This window comes from Takifugu rubripes, chromosome 19 (genome assembly GCF_901000725.2).
Source record: "Takifugu rubripes chromosome 19, fTakRub1.2, whole genome shotgun sequence".
Lineage (NCBI taxonomy): Eukaryota > Metazoa > Chordata > Actinopteri > Tetraodontiformes > Tetraodontidae > Takifugu > Takifugu rubripes.
In genome coordinates this window covers 14,764,348-14,782,729 of record NC_042303.1, presented here as the reverse complement: position 1 = coordinate 14,782,729, position 18,382 = coordinate 14,764,348, and the positions used below count along the sequence as shown (strand labels likewise).

The 18,382-nt window shown below is 45.2% G+C and overlaps 1 long non-coding RNA gene across 1 annotated transcript in view; it reads left to right on the top strand.

Annotated features, from left to right (window-relative positions):
* Positions 1-13,814, top strand: part of LOC105417868 (uncharacterized) — a 37,493-nt gene extending 23,679 nt beyond the window's left edge. Inside the window, exon 3 of the long non-coding RNA XR_965342.2 lies at positions 13,583-13,814. This is a non-coding gene — a long non-coding RNA (uncharacterized lncRNA). The remainder of the gene's footprint in view (positions 1-13,582) is intronic.
* The last annotated feature ends 4,568 nt before the right edge of the window (positions 13,815-18,382 follow it).

Below are 18,382 nucleotides of genomic sequence, written 5' to 3'. Positions count from 1 at the left end.
GTTGGGTTAAAAGGAAAGGTGCCTCTTTATTTCCAGCGTTACTCTCTTTCAATAAAATTCCTCTGTGGGTAAATGAATCCCTTCTCTTTAATTACGAAGTGAGGAATCGAGACCAGCACTCTTTTGTCACATTGCCTGCACTTCTGTGCTTTTATTTTGATAATCGCAGTCAAAGCCCTTTTGGCCTTATGTAAAAAATAAAGCACAAAACCGCCGTGTTTTTCCCATCCGCTATTACAGGATGGTTTTAGTGAATCACTGTTGTTGTTCCAGCCATCACGCTTTCTCTCTTGCATCTTTGCTACAACAGCCGAGCTCTTGGCACATTTCTGCACCCACTAATTCCACAGGAGAAGTTACACAGCAAATTAGCCAGAGGTAAAAGTGAAGGTGAGAGCATGGAATATATCAGGAGTAATCCCTCCTCGCAGATAATTATATACGTAGAACCGCATTAAGTCCCGGCAGATGTTTACAAGGAAGCGAATGATAATGAATTTAACAATTTACCCTTGTTTACCCATTTGAACATTTTCAAGAACAAGAGTTTATTACAGTTTCTGCAAAAAAAAAACCCCAACAAACCCTCGTTTGCACCTACAATCAAACATGCATATCGGCCGCCATAGCTGCTTTTATTATTATTATTATTTTAATGAATATTTTTCCAATAATGACTTCCTGCCGAGCAGATGCCCAGAGTCTGCTGCTGAAGAGGACATTAGCTTTGTAGCTTTACTGGCTCCCATTAGCAGTAAACAAATGCACCTGTCTCTGTTTACCATCTCTCCTATATTGCCTCTGACAACACACCAATGCCAAGTCATAAACACAGAGGAGGAGCAATTCATCTTTATTGCATGTAATCATTCTAAACATCCACATGGGCTATTCGTCCCTCCAAGACAGGAAGGGCGACAGTCAAATAATCCCCCCCCGTCCCCCCCCGTGGCTGAAGTTCATTACTTCACCTGAGTGATTCCTCTGTTCCAGAGTGGGAAACTATGTCAAGTTCTCTCTTTTTCTGCTACAGTTGCTTGTGAAGCAGGCCCCCCTGCAGCGGCAGGTGCCACGGCACTCGGGTTACAGTAGTTCTGCGCTATAATGGCTTTTATTAGTGAGAATGATTAAAGGTAGCGATGAGGGGGGAGCAGGCAGGTGCTGGGCTGATGAGCAGAGTGACAGTGTTAATAGACGGAGGCACCGGGGAGGTGGCCCCCGTTTGCCGCACCGATCCGTCTTGATTTCGGCACGTTGCCGTCTTCAATTACACTAAGTGTTCGGCTCTAGTCACCAGCAACCTGCACGCCGATGTCGCCCGGGATGCAAGCGTGCACCCTCGATTATGCACAGTACATTATGTTTAAAAAAACAAGACGTATACATAGCAGTCATGCCATCATTTTGAAATGTTAGCAAGTCAACTTTACTATTTTTCCCCACCTCTCCTGCGTGAATTCAGCGAGCGACTACAGTTGCTGATTGGACCCGAACAGCTTGCCTTTAATCTGTGGCTGCTGCTCTACTATCGGTGAGATGTGCTCAGAGAGAGAGATGTTGCACAGATAAAACATAAGGTATACTCTTTCTTCACTGGGACACACAGGGAATTAAAGATGTCCTCTCCCATCTAAAAAAAAAATGGAAAAAAGGGTTATCATCTTTATCCTGTCGCCTCTGCACCTGACACCACATAGCAGCCTTTATTGGAGATAAGACCCAGTCTGGAATGTTTGCTTATGTCTTTATTTACTTCTGTCAAGGTTATGAGCTGCAGCTCAGACAAAAGCTTGCAACATCCAGCAGAATAGGAATGAAAGAAATTTAGTGAGAGTACTCCTGAAATTCCTATGATTTAAAAAAAACCAAACAAAACCAAAACACAAGACTGGTGCTGAACTTTTAAAAGCTTCCTGTCCTGCTTTCTAAACTTTCCCAAAGTGGCATCAGGCTGCAGCAGCCAGAAGGCACCGTAGGAGGCAAAGTCTCTAAGACATCTACTGTAAATGGAGCTTTTGTTTTCCGTAGTGATGCGACGACAAAGGCGTCGGCAGAGGGTCTTTTGATGATCCCGTCCTCGGTGGTCACCTTGTGTTCTTCTCGACACAGTGAATAACCATCAGGAGAACAGCTGTCGACCGAAATACCAGGTAACATTACATATGAAACAAAGAGCGCGTCTTCAGCCGATGCGGACCCCTCCTCGGGAGAGAGTGGCTTGTTGGGGGCTGATGACAGGCGGTGAATCTAAATTCCTACGGAGTGTTCCTATAACCTTTCTCAACCGAGGAATAACAGAGACGTGCGGCCAGCTCCGGTGCTCTTTAGATTGCTCCCTCGCTGTCACTTGACACAAATAAGCCGGTGACGCCTGGGATGTGGCACCGATTACCTCTGCATTGAGCGGGGGAGCGTGCCCGCTTTTGACCCTCCCCCCTCTGCATTTTGGAAAAGGTCAATCTGACAGTTGCTGTCTCATCAATCCACCAGTGTGACTTTGTCAGTCTTCCCTGGAACCCCGCTAGAGGTGGGAGGTGGGTGGAGAGCACCAGAGAACAACTTCACCCTCCGTGAATCGGCGCCACCCACCCTTACGTTCAGCTCCGAGAGAGATGGGTGAGAGAGAAGGGGGGGGGTCGACCTTCGTGACCACCTTATCTTGTGGAAAGGTCACAGCAAGGCCTCTTGAAAACCAGAGGGGTGGGGAGCATCGATCTGAAGGCTTTTCTTTTATTTATCTCGGCAGACATGCTGCTCCTGGTGTTCTTGCAGGCCAATGGTGAGGGGAAGAGATAAGAATCTATTAGTGTTGCAGATATCCTCCTCCTTACCTCTCCCCCCCTTGCTCCCCACTTTCCCTGTCAGGCACCCTGACTCTATAGAGGGCCTTGGCCCTAAGCCAGAGGCATTTGGCGGAAGGAACCTGGAGGTCATCAGAATGAGATGGTCGACACCGCTGGGGTCAACCCGATCACACCATGTCATTGCTTAATACGACCTACGGAAGGGTGAGAAAGCCGACTGCCCCGATTGAAGCGGCAGAGCTATTAAAAGCGTAGCATCACATCCACTTTTCCACTGTGTCCCCTTTGACTTTTGTGGTGCAGAGTATAAATGGTCTGCTCTTATCACCATTCATCATTTGAACAGTGCGGTATATACCAAGTGGCTTCATCGGGAGAGGGAAAACAAAGGCGGGATATAGATGTTACATGGCAAAGTGAGTGTTTCTGTGAGCTGGCATGATTTAATTAGAGCTAGCTTCCCCGCTGCTTCTCAGTCGGAGTTATGCTGAGATGCAAAATTAAATAAATGACTCATTGACATTGCTGCTGACTCACAAATCGCCCAAAATGCCTTAAGAACATAACATTGATCGTATTATCGACGCACTAATCCTGTTGTGCAGCACACACAATATGTGAGGCCAGCGTCACCACCGTCATAAGTCAGCATTTATTTGCTAAAACACCACTCGGGCTCACCCATAACACTTTGGCGTGTAGTAAAATCTCCACACCCAAATAAGCTCTGAATATTTCTCCATTACTCCACCATCATGGTCAATTAGGCCCCACTTTCTCCACCTTTTATCTCCATAACCGGGGTCCTCATCTGCTGCATCTGTCACGGGGCCTGCAGATAAATAATTCAGCAGAGGAGGGGGGAGAATTTACGGCTCCGTCGTACCCAGTCAGGCTGTAAATTCTGAATGAGGGGAAACGGGAGAATATAGCAAGGGAGACGAGGAAGAGGGAGAAAGCGAAGGGAGATGAGGGAAGAGGGGAGCTGTGGGGAAGTGGTCCCCCGGGGGCCATAGTCTCACACAGGCAACATCATAAAGTCACCATTAGAATGCTGTATTTATAACAGTGGGTATGCCCTAGGCTGTGGCTATGTTACCGAGTTGCACCACCCAACACTCACCCCCCCCCATCCACACACACACACACACACACACACACACACACACACATGAACAAACGCACTTTTGGTGCCCAACTCTCTCTGCAGAAGCTCATAATCACAAAAGTACACCGACGGAAACACACACGCACACGCTGCTACACAATAGCCGTACCCACGAGATAATGTCTTTTTCTTCCGTATTAGTGGAGTCTCTCCATAAAACACACACTGTGTCCTAGCTCTGCTGTCCTATATGTGGTGTTCAGCAGGGTGCTGGCATCACAGAATATCAATGGCTTAATGAGGCGAGGGCTCTTTCTGATGTGCCGCAACATTGACTCTTTGGGGGGAACATGGAGAACGAAATGACTCTGTGAAGAGATAACAACGCCCCCCAATGGACTACTGGCCAGCGTGGAGCATGCTCAGTAGTGCCTGACATAATGGTTGCCGGTTATAATGCAAAACATATCAGCTTAAAAGGATATTTCGTCTCCCATCTAACAATATATTGCACACTTTGAAAGGCTACTGAGCACATTAGCTCCAGGGTGATTCTTTAGGATCTAATAAATCTCCGAGATTTTAATAAAAGGAAAATGCTAGTGTTTATACTTCGTGGATCATTAATTGCATCATTTTTTTCCCCTTTCCGGTGTTATCCGTGGGCAATTTGCTGCCCCGTCACTGCAATTTGAATGGAATCCATTAAACTGACATTGTTAAGGACATATGATCCATGGCCAAATCTAATAAATTCCAACAAAATGATAGCTAATATTGTGAGATTACATCAATTCTCAGCGATGAGTAATAATATTACTGATAAATGGACTTCTTCAACTTTTATGTTTTCAGAAAGTCAGGTCACCGTCCTTGAAGTCTAAAGAAGCTGGAGCGGATTCGATTTTGCTGATGAATTAGGCTCTCAAAACGGCAGGAATGTCAACGGCGTATCTAGCGCGAATGTCCCTCTATGAGCAATAGTTAGGATAATGTCTCTCTGAATTACAGATCTCTCCGAGAAACAACATATGGTTGAGTCAACGTAGCAGAGGAGAGCCAAAGGTGAGGGAAAAAATATGCAGTGACGCTAGTAAACAAAGCACAAGTGCACACACGAGCTCCCCTGTGCCTTTTCACACACCGTCGGAAAGCAATAAGAGGAGGTACACTACCTTTTGTTTATCTGTCCTACTCATGCGTTTATTGTCAAATCTTGTTTAGGAATATAATTTCCCTCTAACTGGCTTTCACCGCCCCCCCCCCCTCCCTAGTGCTCGCCAGGCACTTTTGTGTTGGTGGTCTGCAGTGGGGCTCGGCTCGGAATAAACCCTTTTTATTTAAAGCTGGCCAGAGGGGTCAGAGAAACTGATCTGTCATTGGCAGTGTAATAAACAGAGAAAGAGAGTTCCACATAAACAGCACCAACCAATATGAACAGCCCACTACAGGAAATGAAAATGTAGCCACAGGAAGTTAACCCTTTGCATCTCAGCAGGGCGGGGAGAGGGAAATCCTGCTGCTGCACTCCGGCGTCTGGCTGAACTGCCTCTGTATCCTTTGTCTTGGTGTCTTTGGAGGGGGGGGGATTTCCTCAAGGTGTCTGTACATGCGTTAATTGGTTGTCATGGAGAGATACGGATAAATGAGAACGGGGCGGCGGTGTCGAATCCCAATTAATGAGAGAATAAAACAGTCGGCCACTGAAGGCTGATAGGGAGAGCCATATTGACCTGCAGCGGCGTCCTGAATAACTACTCGTCTCCCTCATCGATCACCGCAGAAGTAACAATGTGTAAAAAAGGGCGGCATTATTTGTGAATGACAAAAAAAAGGCGATCGCTTCGCCTCCAAAGCTCTGATCCCCCACGTCAGTGTCCTAGCCGCTGCAGAGTTTCAGCCTCCCGCTGTTCACCCATGCATGGTCATTAAGCTCAACGCCGCATGATTCTCAATGAGGCAACATCGCGTTGACCCTTGGAGGGCACCACTCCGACTCGTTCCTCCTTCCCCTTCGTCTCTTCCTGTCCTCGCTCGTATTATTCCCCACAGTCTGCCTGTCAAAGGGCCAAAGACACAGATGCCTGTTGCGCATGCTAACGTCCCAGGCTGAAATATGGAACAGAGAGCAGGAGAGACGTTGGGAGACAGACCGGTGCAGAGACGTTATAGCATTGACCGCCAACCACCGACAGGCTTTGAGAGTTGAGTAAATAAATGCCCTGTCTACTCGGGACAGGGTGCACTCACTCTCGCAACCCGGCACGCATGCATAAAACCTTCGGGGTCGCGGTCCAAGGAGCGGAGAGATCCTCTGCAGAGAGATTGATAACACCGCTCACTTCAAACAGCGGACAATCCAAGCAAGCACAATGTGACTTTTAAAAACCCCCATGAATAGTGCATGGAGATGGGTCAAGGGCAAGATTGGTAGAGGGAGGGCCGAGGAGTTTTCCTTATCAATCAGGGACTGGTATGGGAATTCGAGAAGACAAAGTGCCATGCTGGGCCGGGTGGAGGTTGGTGGCAGGATAAAGCTCCTTTGATTGCTGTGAAAATGGAGAAAGAGATGCAGAGAGGTGGAAAGAGTTTTGTGGCTGGAGATAGTAAATACTCTAAGGTACTGAGCCTTTTAGGTCACTGGTGTCACGTTGAGACAGCCTGGCGGACGTTAATCTGGGAGTTTGTTGATGTGCAGATGTGAGAGAACTATCCGGAAGAAAACTATTCTTTTACATTAGAGTTGGGAAGATGATCAGAATAATAGCACAGCATTCAAATGTGAAGTATTGAAGTTATTTTCTGTCATTTTTTCCATGAGTTTAAACAACTTAAGAGAAAAGAATGTAGGGAGACCCTCCTGAGCCAATTTTATCAACATGATTGAAAATGATTCCTTCTATTCAAAGGACCACAGAGGAGAATAACAGGTGGGAAGGTCTTTCATAATGGCAAATCAATATAGAGAATCTACAGCACAGTTCAGCCCAAATGCCACCCCACCCTTTGGCCTCTTATCAGCACCCAATCACTGGCAATCAAGCTCTTTTAAAGGCTGATTTAACCCTGATGAGCCCTGTGCTGGATGAACCTCACACTCAGACAGAACCAGTCATTCTGAGACACACACACACACACACACACACACACACACACACACACACACACACACACACACTGCAATATTGCGGCAGAGATTAAAGGCACATGAAAGAGGTAGAGACAAAGGTGACGTCTCCGCTTTTCAAATGGCAAGAGCATGGCTTGACATGAAGCGAGTGGGTGAGAGCCTGGGCGAACAAAAGGCGGGCGCCGTGCGAGGAAAAGGGCAGGAGCGGGAGCAGGGCAGCGGCGGCGGGGGGGCAGGCCTTTAATTAAAAGGATTATATTGAGGTGCACACTGGTGCAGAGGAGCTGTCCACCCGGTCCAGATTGACTACTGTAATGAAACCTATCCCTGTCAGAGGAGACGGGGGCAGAGAGAGGAGGTGGGAAAGTAACACAGAGAGGGGACGTGCAGAAATTATGGAATAACAGCTCCGGAAAAAGTAAACATAAATGCATGTAATGAGGGACCATCAACTGGAACCGGGAGATGAGAGCTTTGAGTCATAAATATACAAGGACATAAAGAATAACAATGAATGAGTGAACTATGGCATTAAATTGGAGGTTGTCGTATATTAGAGTCATTACGGATCTGCTCCTGGCCAGGCCAGAGTTACTCTTTAATGTAAATGAATGCTAAGTTTGGCATATCCCTCCACCGGCTCTGCTTCTCATTAATTTTTATCTCTGCAGATATAATGAAGTCATAATAGCGGGGAGTCTGATGAGTTGTCAATTAGAAACCTGACTGATCCCTGTCCTGAAAGGAAAAAAAAAAAAAGCTGGAGAGAAGAGGTTATTGATTCTACCGCAACTCTCGTTGGTTCTTACCCGCTTTGTCCTTCGTTCGCAGCGTGCCGCCTCACAATAAAGATCAACTGTTGTCTGAAAACCGCAGGCCCATTTGACTGCAGCCTCCAATGCAATTAACATATGGGAGCGGTCCAGTCTGATACAGAATTGCACTGTCACACATGGCCACTTGCAAACTTTCCAGTCTGGAGATAAGTGCGGCGCGTCTGCCTCTGACTATATTTGCGGTATCGTTCCAATCTGTTGTGTTGTGTGGAACTGCATGGTTTCCTGCTGCTGCTGACCAAGATTAACATTATCTCTGACCGCCCTGGCTGAACACCAGGCTCTGCAGTAAATGAACGAGATAAAGAGAAAACAGGGGGGAAACTTTTAGCAAATCTTGTCACATTCTCAGGTTTGCCATTTTGATTATTTCGGTATCCGTCGGCCTGACCGAGCGAGGGACCGGGCTCGGGTCGAACGCGACACAATATCCCTCATTTGAACAATTATTCTGCTTCTTTCCCTCTCTTTGAACGCAGATTGACGTGCGGCCGTTAAATAAATAATAAAACGGCGCCGAGGGAGGCGGCGGTTTGATATAGAACGCGATGTTGAAATGAAGTGACAAAACAATGCGATTTTGAGATTTTAATGTAATTGTTGTATCATTTTCATATCAAACCGACCCTCATAACTGTCTGGTAATCTCCGTTTCCTGCTTGAGGACATGCACTATCAACAGCACAGAGGGAATAAAACTCATTTGCAAGTGAGCTGACTCGCGGTGTCTTATCGCAGTAATATTCTGTAATATGAGACAATTATGATGTCGTACATTACCAGTAAATGCATTGGATTAAATTGTTTCAGAAATTATCTGGTAGCAGCTGCTACCTGCATCACTCTGGCGGGTCAAACCTTATATCTTACCTTATTAAAGAGGCGTCTCTATGAAACATGATGCGACTCCTGACTGTCCTGAAAATGTTTTAAAATTTGATAGTTCAATTCCAGAGCGCCGCACCTAATACGATATCGTCCTTGAATCGTGAAAACATAATAAAGGCATTTTACAATCGAGACTAAATGTAAATTGATGAGTTCTATTACCTTTGATGTCATAAAAAGGTGTTTTTAGATTTAAAGCGGCACCGAGTTCACTTGCCTGAACTGTAAAGGTTTGGTCACCTTTAGAGAGGAAACCTGATTTTAGCTTTATTGTCGTAAGAACTGAGCTTGGATTATTGGAGAGATAAAATATCATAAATATATGATGGGGCCCGGCCATTAAAGGCTTAGAATGAGCAGTAAACCGTTGACAACTAACTAGCAGGGAACAATATTACTGGTATTAAATGCTTGTTTTTGTTGTTCCCAGTTAAACGCCTGGCTCTGGTTCTGCGTACAGCTGGAGTCTTTGTGGCTCTTGTTTCTAAACTGCGCCGCAGCGAACAAAAGCACCGGTTTCATTTTTACCAGACTCGAAAACTGGTCAAAAGTTGCTGAGAGTACGTGTTGGTGCAGCATTAAGACGAATCCCCAATAAAGTGAGCGTGCCTGAAAAGGTATGAAATGAATTTCATACCTTTTCCCCTCCTTCATTTGCCTGGCGTTTTTTAGCCGGTCTCCTCTGCTCAAGCTGTGTCTCACCATTACAGAGCTAATCCATCCATGACAATGTTCAATTTCCTCCCGGGAATATGGAGTGCAGGCGGGGAAAATTTGCAACCCCGAAGCTCATCTAAGTAGCATTAACGCCAGTTCTCACATCTCTCAGAGGCCGAGCTTTGTCTGAAGAGTGGAGCTCATTTGAACCGACTGGCGTGATATCATCTTCTATTACGGAAAATTTCCTGATATGACGGAGACCAGACAAACAATCTTTGGCCAGTCGTCGCTGCAGGTGCCGGGCCGGGTGGATCACGTTTGTGTTGGAGAATTCTGTGTTGAGTGGCAATTGAGTGATTAACCTGCACGGAAGCACATTGGCAAAATCTGCCTTTGTTCTAGTTTGGTCACACGGCACGGATGTACAGATATTAGTGTGAAAAACACGTCAATGACTGTAAAAAGTTACAGTAGGAGAGGTTAATCTTGGACTTTCGTGGATAGAAAACCAGCAAAGTTCTACAAAAGTAATCAAAAATGGTTCTGTACTATCTTATATTGAGTTCTTGACCATTTCCTGCCTGACATCCACAAACTAAACACACTTTTCTTTTGGCTTAAAATAGACAACTACTTTTCTGCCTTCAAAATAAAAGCATGGTTGAATTGTTTGCATGATTGCGCAATTGTTTGAGTTTGAAATCACAGTAATTTCACACAGAAAGGCCATGTGATGCAGGATTTTAATTCCAGGTCTGCCTCAGAATATTTTATTGTTGATCGAACACAGTTTGCTGTGTTCTCATGTTGTGGTGAGTGTTTACATGTTTTGAGGAGTACAAGAGAAACTAGTTTTCTTCCTTTGTTTGCCTTCTGGGATTTTACAGTAGCAGGAGTCAAGGCTGAGAACACAACACACGCTGATGTACAGTGTCTCTGGAAAAGGCTCCCACATAGGCACTAAAGCTTTTCTGTACGAATGATCCTGCATTTCTGTCCACAAAGATAATAAACTAATACTGTTTTTATGTGCGCGGTTCCCTCCTGCTGCGGGGTGGAAGAAACCAACAGTTCGGAAAAAAATAGCATTGTTTTTATATTTTGAATTAGGAAAAATAAAAGCTGCATTATCTTGAACAGAAGCGCTAAATGAGTGAGCGTTAACGCTATCAAGTGCCAGCAAATCCGTGAGGAAAGTGATACCTCTGCAGAACCACAGCCTTATTACCTTCATCTTGTTTCTGCTCTAAATTAGTTTTGGATTTATGGGTCTGGGGTCTTGTTTCAGAACAATCTTCGTCTTCCACTCTGGAACTTTCAAGGTGACATTTGTCAATGACGCCCTTGTTAAGTAGGATAATTATATCATGTGACTTTCTGTTACTATGATGCATTCAGAATAGGCAGTCATGTGATTGAAAAGGGCCCAGTAAAGAGCAAGATGGTAAATATTTTAATGCTTGACATTGCGAGTAAAAATGCTTTCTTCCTATTTATTTTATGACTGGCAGATCAGACCTCTCATTCTTCCCGCATCTAAAAATCCGACTATCTCTCTAACTCTTATTTACGGGCAAACATTCCTCAGCGTTGTACATCTATGGCTCCATCTCCCCGTGTTTTACTGCTTTTATTACTCTAATGTAGCTGCCATATTTCAAACTGTGTTGTTCTTCTTTTCTGTCTCTTCCAAAATGTGCATCTGTCCGGGCTTTCCGCTCAATACCCTATTGACAGACCAATCATTCCACAATCTTGCTCAGCACACCATCTTTATTAGCGGATATTGACCAGGTCATCACCCTCCGTGTGGCACCTCACACTGACATCGGGTGCGAGGAAGAGCGAGAGAGGGAGGAAGGGAGGGAGATGTGAAGAAGGAGGGGAGAATCTGTCAGCAGACTGATGAGCTGATCTACTGCTGGGTTTTGGATTGCTAAGCTTGTGACCTGCCGGTGGCAATTAAATGTCAAGACATTTGGATTCCTATTCTGGTCTGTTGCAGTGTCAAATAAGTCAGGCGGTAAATTCTGACGTGTCAAAGACCCTCCATGGTTTCTATCAGATGTGCTGCTAAATTACATATAGCGTCCGTCGCTCTTACACCGTCCGATGTGTCCTGAATGTGGAACTCGGGAAAAGACGGATTTCACATTTTATCTGTTAGTCGGGAAATAATGAAGCGGTTGCCAACCAAAAACAGGCCTGAGAATTTCTTTACTCGGTTTATTCAGGAATAACGCTATTTGTGGGTAAAATTGTTTAAAAATCCTGACATTTATGAGCTGCTGTTTCCTAAATATCTTTACGACTCGTGGGTTATCGAGGTTGTGTCCCGTCCCCTCTGGGAACGTCATTTCAACAGATGACGGATCCCATCATAGATTCCAAACACACAAATAATGCTGAATGGAAGAATCATGGTGGAGGCAGAGGTCCAGGAAGCTGGCTGAACAAATATAACAGGTTATCTCATTATAAAAACCAGCAAATTAATGGTGCGAGGAAAGATTTTGGAGGCGGTGGTCGTTTTGAGGCGTCCGGCTCAGTGACTGCAAAGTTGTAGCAGGAGAAAAGTTTATGTTTATTATCACAGTTTCTGCCTAAATATTCCAGCATTTACTGCAGTGCAGCAGATGATCCGTCCAAAAGATACAAAAACACAGTCACGCAGGAATATTTCAGGTATTGATAGTGCGGTTTCCAAGTCTCGTCACATATCGTGCGCGCTGTCGGTGGTGTACTGCGAATGTGTGAACCGTCCTGACATCTGCAGCATCTCCAAGGTCGGGCGTCTGAATCAGCCCGAATCCATCAGGGCTCCTCTTAAAAGCGCATTATTAGATGTTTCATTCACTCTAACGAGACACCTTTAGTCACTCTTCAGGCTCTGAGAGTCACACTGGAGTCGGGTGACGGTCGGTTCCAGGGACATTCACAGGAATCGCTTTAGGACGACACGCTCGCCTCCCAGGGTTTAAATTTGATGTTTGACGGATTCGTTCAGGCATTGTTGAGGACAGCTGAGCAGAATGGCCAGAAAATGTTACATTTTAGGGACTGATCTTCTCAGTAACCTTATGGAAAATGACAATCCGATGCCGACCCGTGCCTCAGGTCTCTGTGGAGTTCTTCCTGTGCCGGGTTGGGTTTTTCTCGCCACCTTCCCAAAATGTGCACATGAGGCTGACAGGAGACTCTAAAGCTCCCCTCCAACAGGGAAACACCTGGAGCATGGCCTGACTCATGTGGAGAGACCCCTTCTTCAGCTGCGGAGGACACGACATGCACACCACCAAGACTTGGAGCTCAGATATTGAAAGTTTGCAACCTAACAAAGAGTAAACGTGTTTTTGCTCGTTGGGTAATTATGCAGCGTTATTACTTCTGATGCGGCCCATTCATCAAACCCAACAATACGTTAAGGATCTGCTTGGAGAGGAGCTGCATACACCAGGGAAGAGATTTGTAGTTTCTCCAGTGGCGTCACATTCTTTTACAAGGACAAAACTATCTATAAAATAAGGAACCATTAAAAATGCACTGTGCCCAAGAGTCCCGGGAACGGCAGGAATGGAGTTGGATGCTGCTAAATAATGAAGAGAAATACGCATGATAGCAACTCCAACTAATTAGTGTGGAACACCAGGATTATGAGCCATATAAAATGCATTAGGTGCCAGCTGAGCAATTTGTGATGTAAGGCAGTCTGCAACTTTAAGGCCTGCCTGTTGGGATCTGGTGGGGAACAAATGGAATCCATGTTCTGCATGCTTCACTGTTGCAGCAGCGGAGAGCTGAGCCCACTCCACACCGTCTCTACATGAGAGCAGCCATTAGTGTTGTTGTGCAGCTGTCAGAAACTCTTATCCGGAGCCAGTAGCAGGGCCAACACTCGTGTGCCAGGCCCTGGGAGAGCCATCCGGCCAGTAGCATTACTGTCTACAGCTGGTCATTTAATGTGCCACACAATGCTTTTAGTTGGTTGGCCTTGAGAGATGGTTGCCATCGATATTGTGTCAGCGGGTCACTGGGGGAGGAGTGAAGCATGTGAAACTTCGGAATCTGGCTCTCCTGATTCCTTTGAATGTGGAAGCTCGCCACCGCATGTGTTATCCTCCGTGGTTAATGGATTCTCTATCTGTTTTTGGTGTAGGACAACAGATGACCCCCGCCGAAAGCTTTGACCTCATATCCTATTCAGGCCTTGATTCCCATCTTTGTCCCGATGCAGGTCCAGCCTGAGAGTTTACCGCAGGGCCGAAGAGCTGTTGTTCATACATCATTCCCACTGGGAGCTATCTTTTATATACATACTCCTCTGAAATAAACATGGCCATTGTACTCACGCCGAGCTGCGGTCTTCACACATTTATAGGTATAACACGTGATAACACGTGATAAACACATGAACATGGGTTTGTTCTCCTCTATCCAGGTCACATCTGGAAAATAATTTATGGCTTTTATATTAAAGAAATGTCAGGGTTGATACCACTCACGCTTTGTTGAGGGTTAAAGGTAAAATAACATAATAAATATGGTTATTCATCTGGATTTCAGTTATTAAAGTCATCATTTGTGAGAATTGATTGAGGCCGTAACTTATGTCTGAAACGCTGAGTAAAATGTCAGCCTTGTAGTGGACAACGCCTGAGGACCAACTTCATGAACTCCCAGGTGCTCTCCTGAACTAAACATTCAAACTAATATTTAAAATGTGTTTTTCTACAGCTGAATACACACATAAATCCTTTAAATGCCATTAAAGTTATTCTGCTTTTTCTCTCTTGGACACTCGCAGCACAAAGGATTAATTTGTTAGAGGAGAAGCCGCGTGTGTGAGTGTTGGTGTGAAATAGGTTCCCTATTATCAGGGAAAGGGAGAGCTAATAAAACACGGGAGCTGCTGGGGTCCAGAGGTCAGATGTGCATGTAATGAATGGAGAAATTTAACTCGCCCAATTATAGGCAGCTGAGGCAAAAATCCATACTGTTACTCTGGGCAGAGCGCCCAAATGCAAAACTAATAATGTCAGACAAAGCCACAGCTTTGCCTAATGCCAGTGTGTGCAAGCAGGTGTGTGTGTGTGTGTATTAACATGTGCGACAGTGTGCCAAGGGCTGAAGAGTAGTGCCGGGTGCAAAACATTCGCAGTGACACGAGCGAGAAGCAGGCAGCCGAGAGGTGAACATGTTTTAGGGGCGCGAGTGCGTACGAACTGGGACGCGCTAACACGCGTCTGTTAGCAGAGCTCGTTATTTGTAGGTTTTAATTCACCTGTGGGATGGAGCTAATAACACAAGGGGCAGCAGAGAGCACAGACTTTTTTGCTGGCTCCAGAGTCAGTTGCCATTATCAGCGAAATCTAACCCTCAAAAAAAATATCACAAAATCTGCAGCATGTGTGAGAAAGATTATGATAATCCCATTTATGGTTATTGATCTCACTGTTTTTGGGCCCATTCCGTTGACATTAATCACACATTTACTTGTCAGGATTGGGGGGAAAAATCATGCTAATCCGGTTCACAGAAAATGGGTTGCCAGTTACGATGGTTAGCCGCGGCTGATGAAATATCAGCATGCAAGGACGTGAAGTCCATTGACCACTCAAACAGGCGAAGGTTTAAAGGTGAGATGCTGATTAACGTCCTGCTTTATAGAAATGATCACATCTGTTCGTCAACCCAAGAAAACAGGGGAAAAAACAAGAGGAATTAAAATTCATTCTTTGATAGTTCCCCCTGTTTTTTCTTTTCATTTCTTTAAAATTAGGAGGCAAATCCCCCTGGAGGCAAAGTCATTAGGCCTTATACATAACCATCGCTGCCACATTAAAATCGCATTACACAACAACGATAATCATTGCATTCAATTACACATGGTAATAAATACCCAACGCCATCTCCTGTAAATCCATTAGCCTGGCAGACAGATGCACACGTGCACAAACAGAGGCGGAGGACAGAAGCCGTGCACAGATTCTAGTGTTTGGGCCCCGGCTGCAGAAACAGCCGTCACACATCTGCAGGTTTCTGATCAGAACGACATTTTCGGCTCGTTTCTTTTGTTTACAGCAGTTCGAGGTGCTGCGCAGGTGGAATATAGAACAAATAATGACTTAATGGGTTGGACATTTCTTTAGGTCTCTTAATTATACCGGCTTTATGTGTAATTCTCTATTATAATAATCTTCCCACATATGCCACGCCCACTCTGCTGTGATTGGTCGACAGCCACAGAGCTCCACCCCCTGCTCCTCTGTGGCAGGAAGGAGAAGAAACACAAGCCAATTTACCTGTTTGTATTTGAAATTTTTTACTTTCAAAACACACAATTAAATAACCAAGAATCTTGTGCTTAGTGAGGTTAATCAAAAGTCAGACAACATGGAGAAGCACGAAATTGCTGTTAAAGCCACTGATGAATTAGCAGTTTGAGCAGCATCTGCATTATACCGATTTATTAAAGCAGCCTTGTTTGACACCAAGCCGGGTATGCAAACAATTAGACGTCCTCTGAAGAACACTAAACATCATAATGCCGGGTCTATAAAAAGATGCAGTCCTATTTCATTAATAGCCGTGTGACAGAGTGGTGAGGAGGACGCGAATGAACACAGCGGGTTGCTTAGCGATATTAGCGTCGGAGAAACACGACATGCTCAGAACAGTGATGCCTAATGAGAGACGCCCGATATAGAATCTATACAGGAGGGCAGATGGAAATACATGTGCACATACGCACACACACACACACACACAGACACCACAGTTGAATCTTCTCCTCCATGTTGAGCAGCTCAATATTTTCCTCACCTTAACAAAGCTTATGCAGCAGCGCTCCCCCTCCACCCTCCCCTTTGCTTGATGGCAGCCTCACTTGTAATTAACTGTTATGCCGGGGATTGATTGCGGACAGCTTAGCATTGACCAGCTTCATTATGGAGTCCCTTCAAAGTGGGATTCTGGGCCTGCCAATATTTCTGAGTTTATTTCAGTGAAGGGATCAATAGCTAATGCATTAAAAGCTTTATTTGGGCTTTGTCTGCCCCTGGAGTACCTTTGCCCTGGTTCCTCTGCAGATCGTTCTGGGACTACAGGGAGAGGGCGACGGCCTGAATGGAATGAATTTACAAACTGTATATACTGCGTATTTACAGAGAGCTTTAGCACTGAGCTACAAGTTCTGATTGCAGGTGTCAGAGCTGCAGTGCACGAGCCCTGCAGTGATTCCACGCAGCCGATGCAGCACAACATCAGAAAGCCAGCGTCAAAGCTCAGGCAGCACGCCGCAACCCTCCTCCATATCACCAAACGCGCGCGCGCGAGGAACCGTGCACGCTTTCTACACGAGATGCACACGCGCGCACATACAGCGCAGCTCCTGCGATGAGATATTATTTTGTCATGATGTGCACACTGGGCGACAAGATGTATCGTCCCCACTGCCGAGGCACCAGCAGCAAGCCCGACTCTGTCCGTGGCTGGTGTTTCCCTCAAGGCTACACACGCCGCTGAGGAGCCACACACCCTGGGAGATGGAGAGAGCATGGCTGCCACGTTACAAATGACACCAAAAGCTCTAGTTTAGCTTTTTTTCCTCCTTGGCTGCCACAGGTTCACACAGCCATCTTTGTGGGGACTTTTCCATTTCAGATTTATGTTGTTCCTCGTCCACATCCTAAAGGTAACAGGGATCTAGTTCAATTTTTTTTTTTTTCGTGCATGGAAAGCCGTTTAACAGTACTTTGAAACATCAAAACAAATGAATATATTAATATTCGAGGAGCTATATCTGTAATTTTCAGTCTTCAGCCTCCAGCAACATTTCAGCAGCCAAGTGTTGCAGACAGAGAAAGTACAACAGAGGGAAGCAGCTACATTAGTCAGCCTGTTTAAGGTGATCGTCATAACACTGAAGATAACTCAGAAGCACAGAGGACAAGAAAAATGGCTCCATTAACTAATTAATACCCTAATCAAGTTTAACCTGACCTCAAGTCATAACGTATCCTTAAACTGCAAATTTAATGACAGTTATAGTTGTTTTATGATGGACAGGATGAGTGTGGTGACAGAGTTTTGAAAGTGTGGAGGCATAACCTGGATATCTATTACTCTGCAGGTTTTTTCCTCTCACTCTTTCTTGTACATGCATTTCCTTTTCTTCTGGCATTGAAAACCAACCTCACACAGCGTTACGCCGTCAGCCTCCCTCAACTGTTATCCTCTAATTATGTGCTCTTCTTTTTAAGAGCAGAGAACAAAAATCTTTTGGGATGTGGGACATTCTGCCGATATTCTGAGTCCTGCGCCACCTCCGCAGGACACCACCTCTACAGCTCTGATGGCCTGCAGATTCAGGATGGAGGGGGGGCAGAAAAATGAATAGAAGACCCACAAATGTAGACCATTCATAACTGGGACGGTGGATTTGACACTTGAATAATAGGCAGTGCTTAGTGCTTAAAGATCTTTTTCTATTCTCAGCCTTGTGGGACTGAGGTTAAATCATTAAAACCAAACACACACACACACACACACTCACACTCACACTCACACTCACACTCACACACACACACACACACACACACACACACGGATCTCATAAGAAAGCAGCAGTGTTATTGCTGTGCTGACAATCTCTGATTACATTGTTTGATAAAAACAGTTGTGCATTACAAGAATGAGTAAACTCTGATGTTACAATATCATTCCTGTGTGATGTTGGCAGATATGAATGTGATTCATTGGGAAATTGAGCCAAATACACATTTGCCTCAGAAATACCAACATTTAACGATGCAGCGTGCAGTAGGACACGCCATCGTTAGTTATTAATTCCATTTGTTTGGTGCTCCAGACATTTTGAAAGGCAACTCCCGTTCTCAGATCATGCAAAGATCTAACAGAGAGAGACAAAAGGGAATAATTACAAACCTCCCGCATC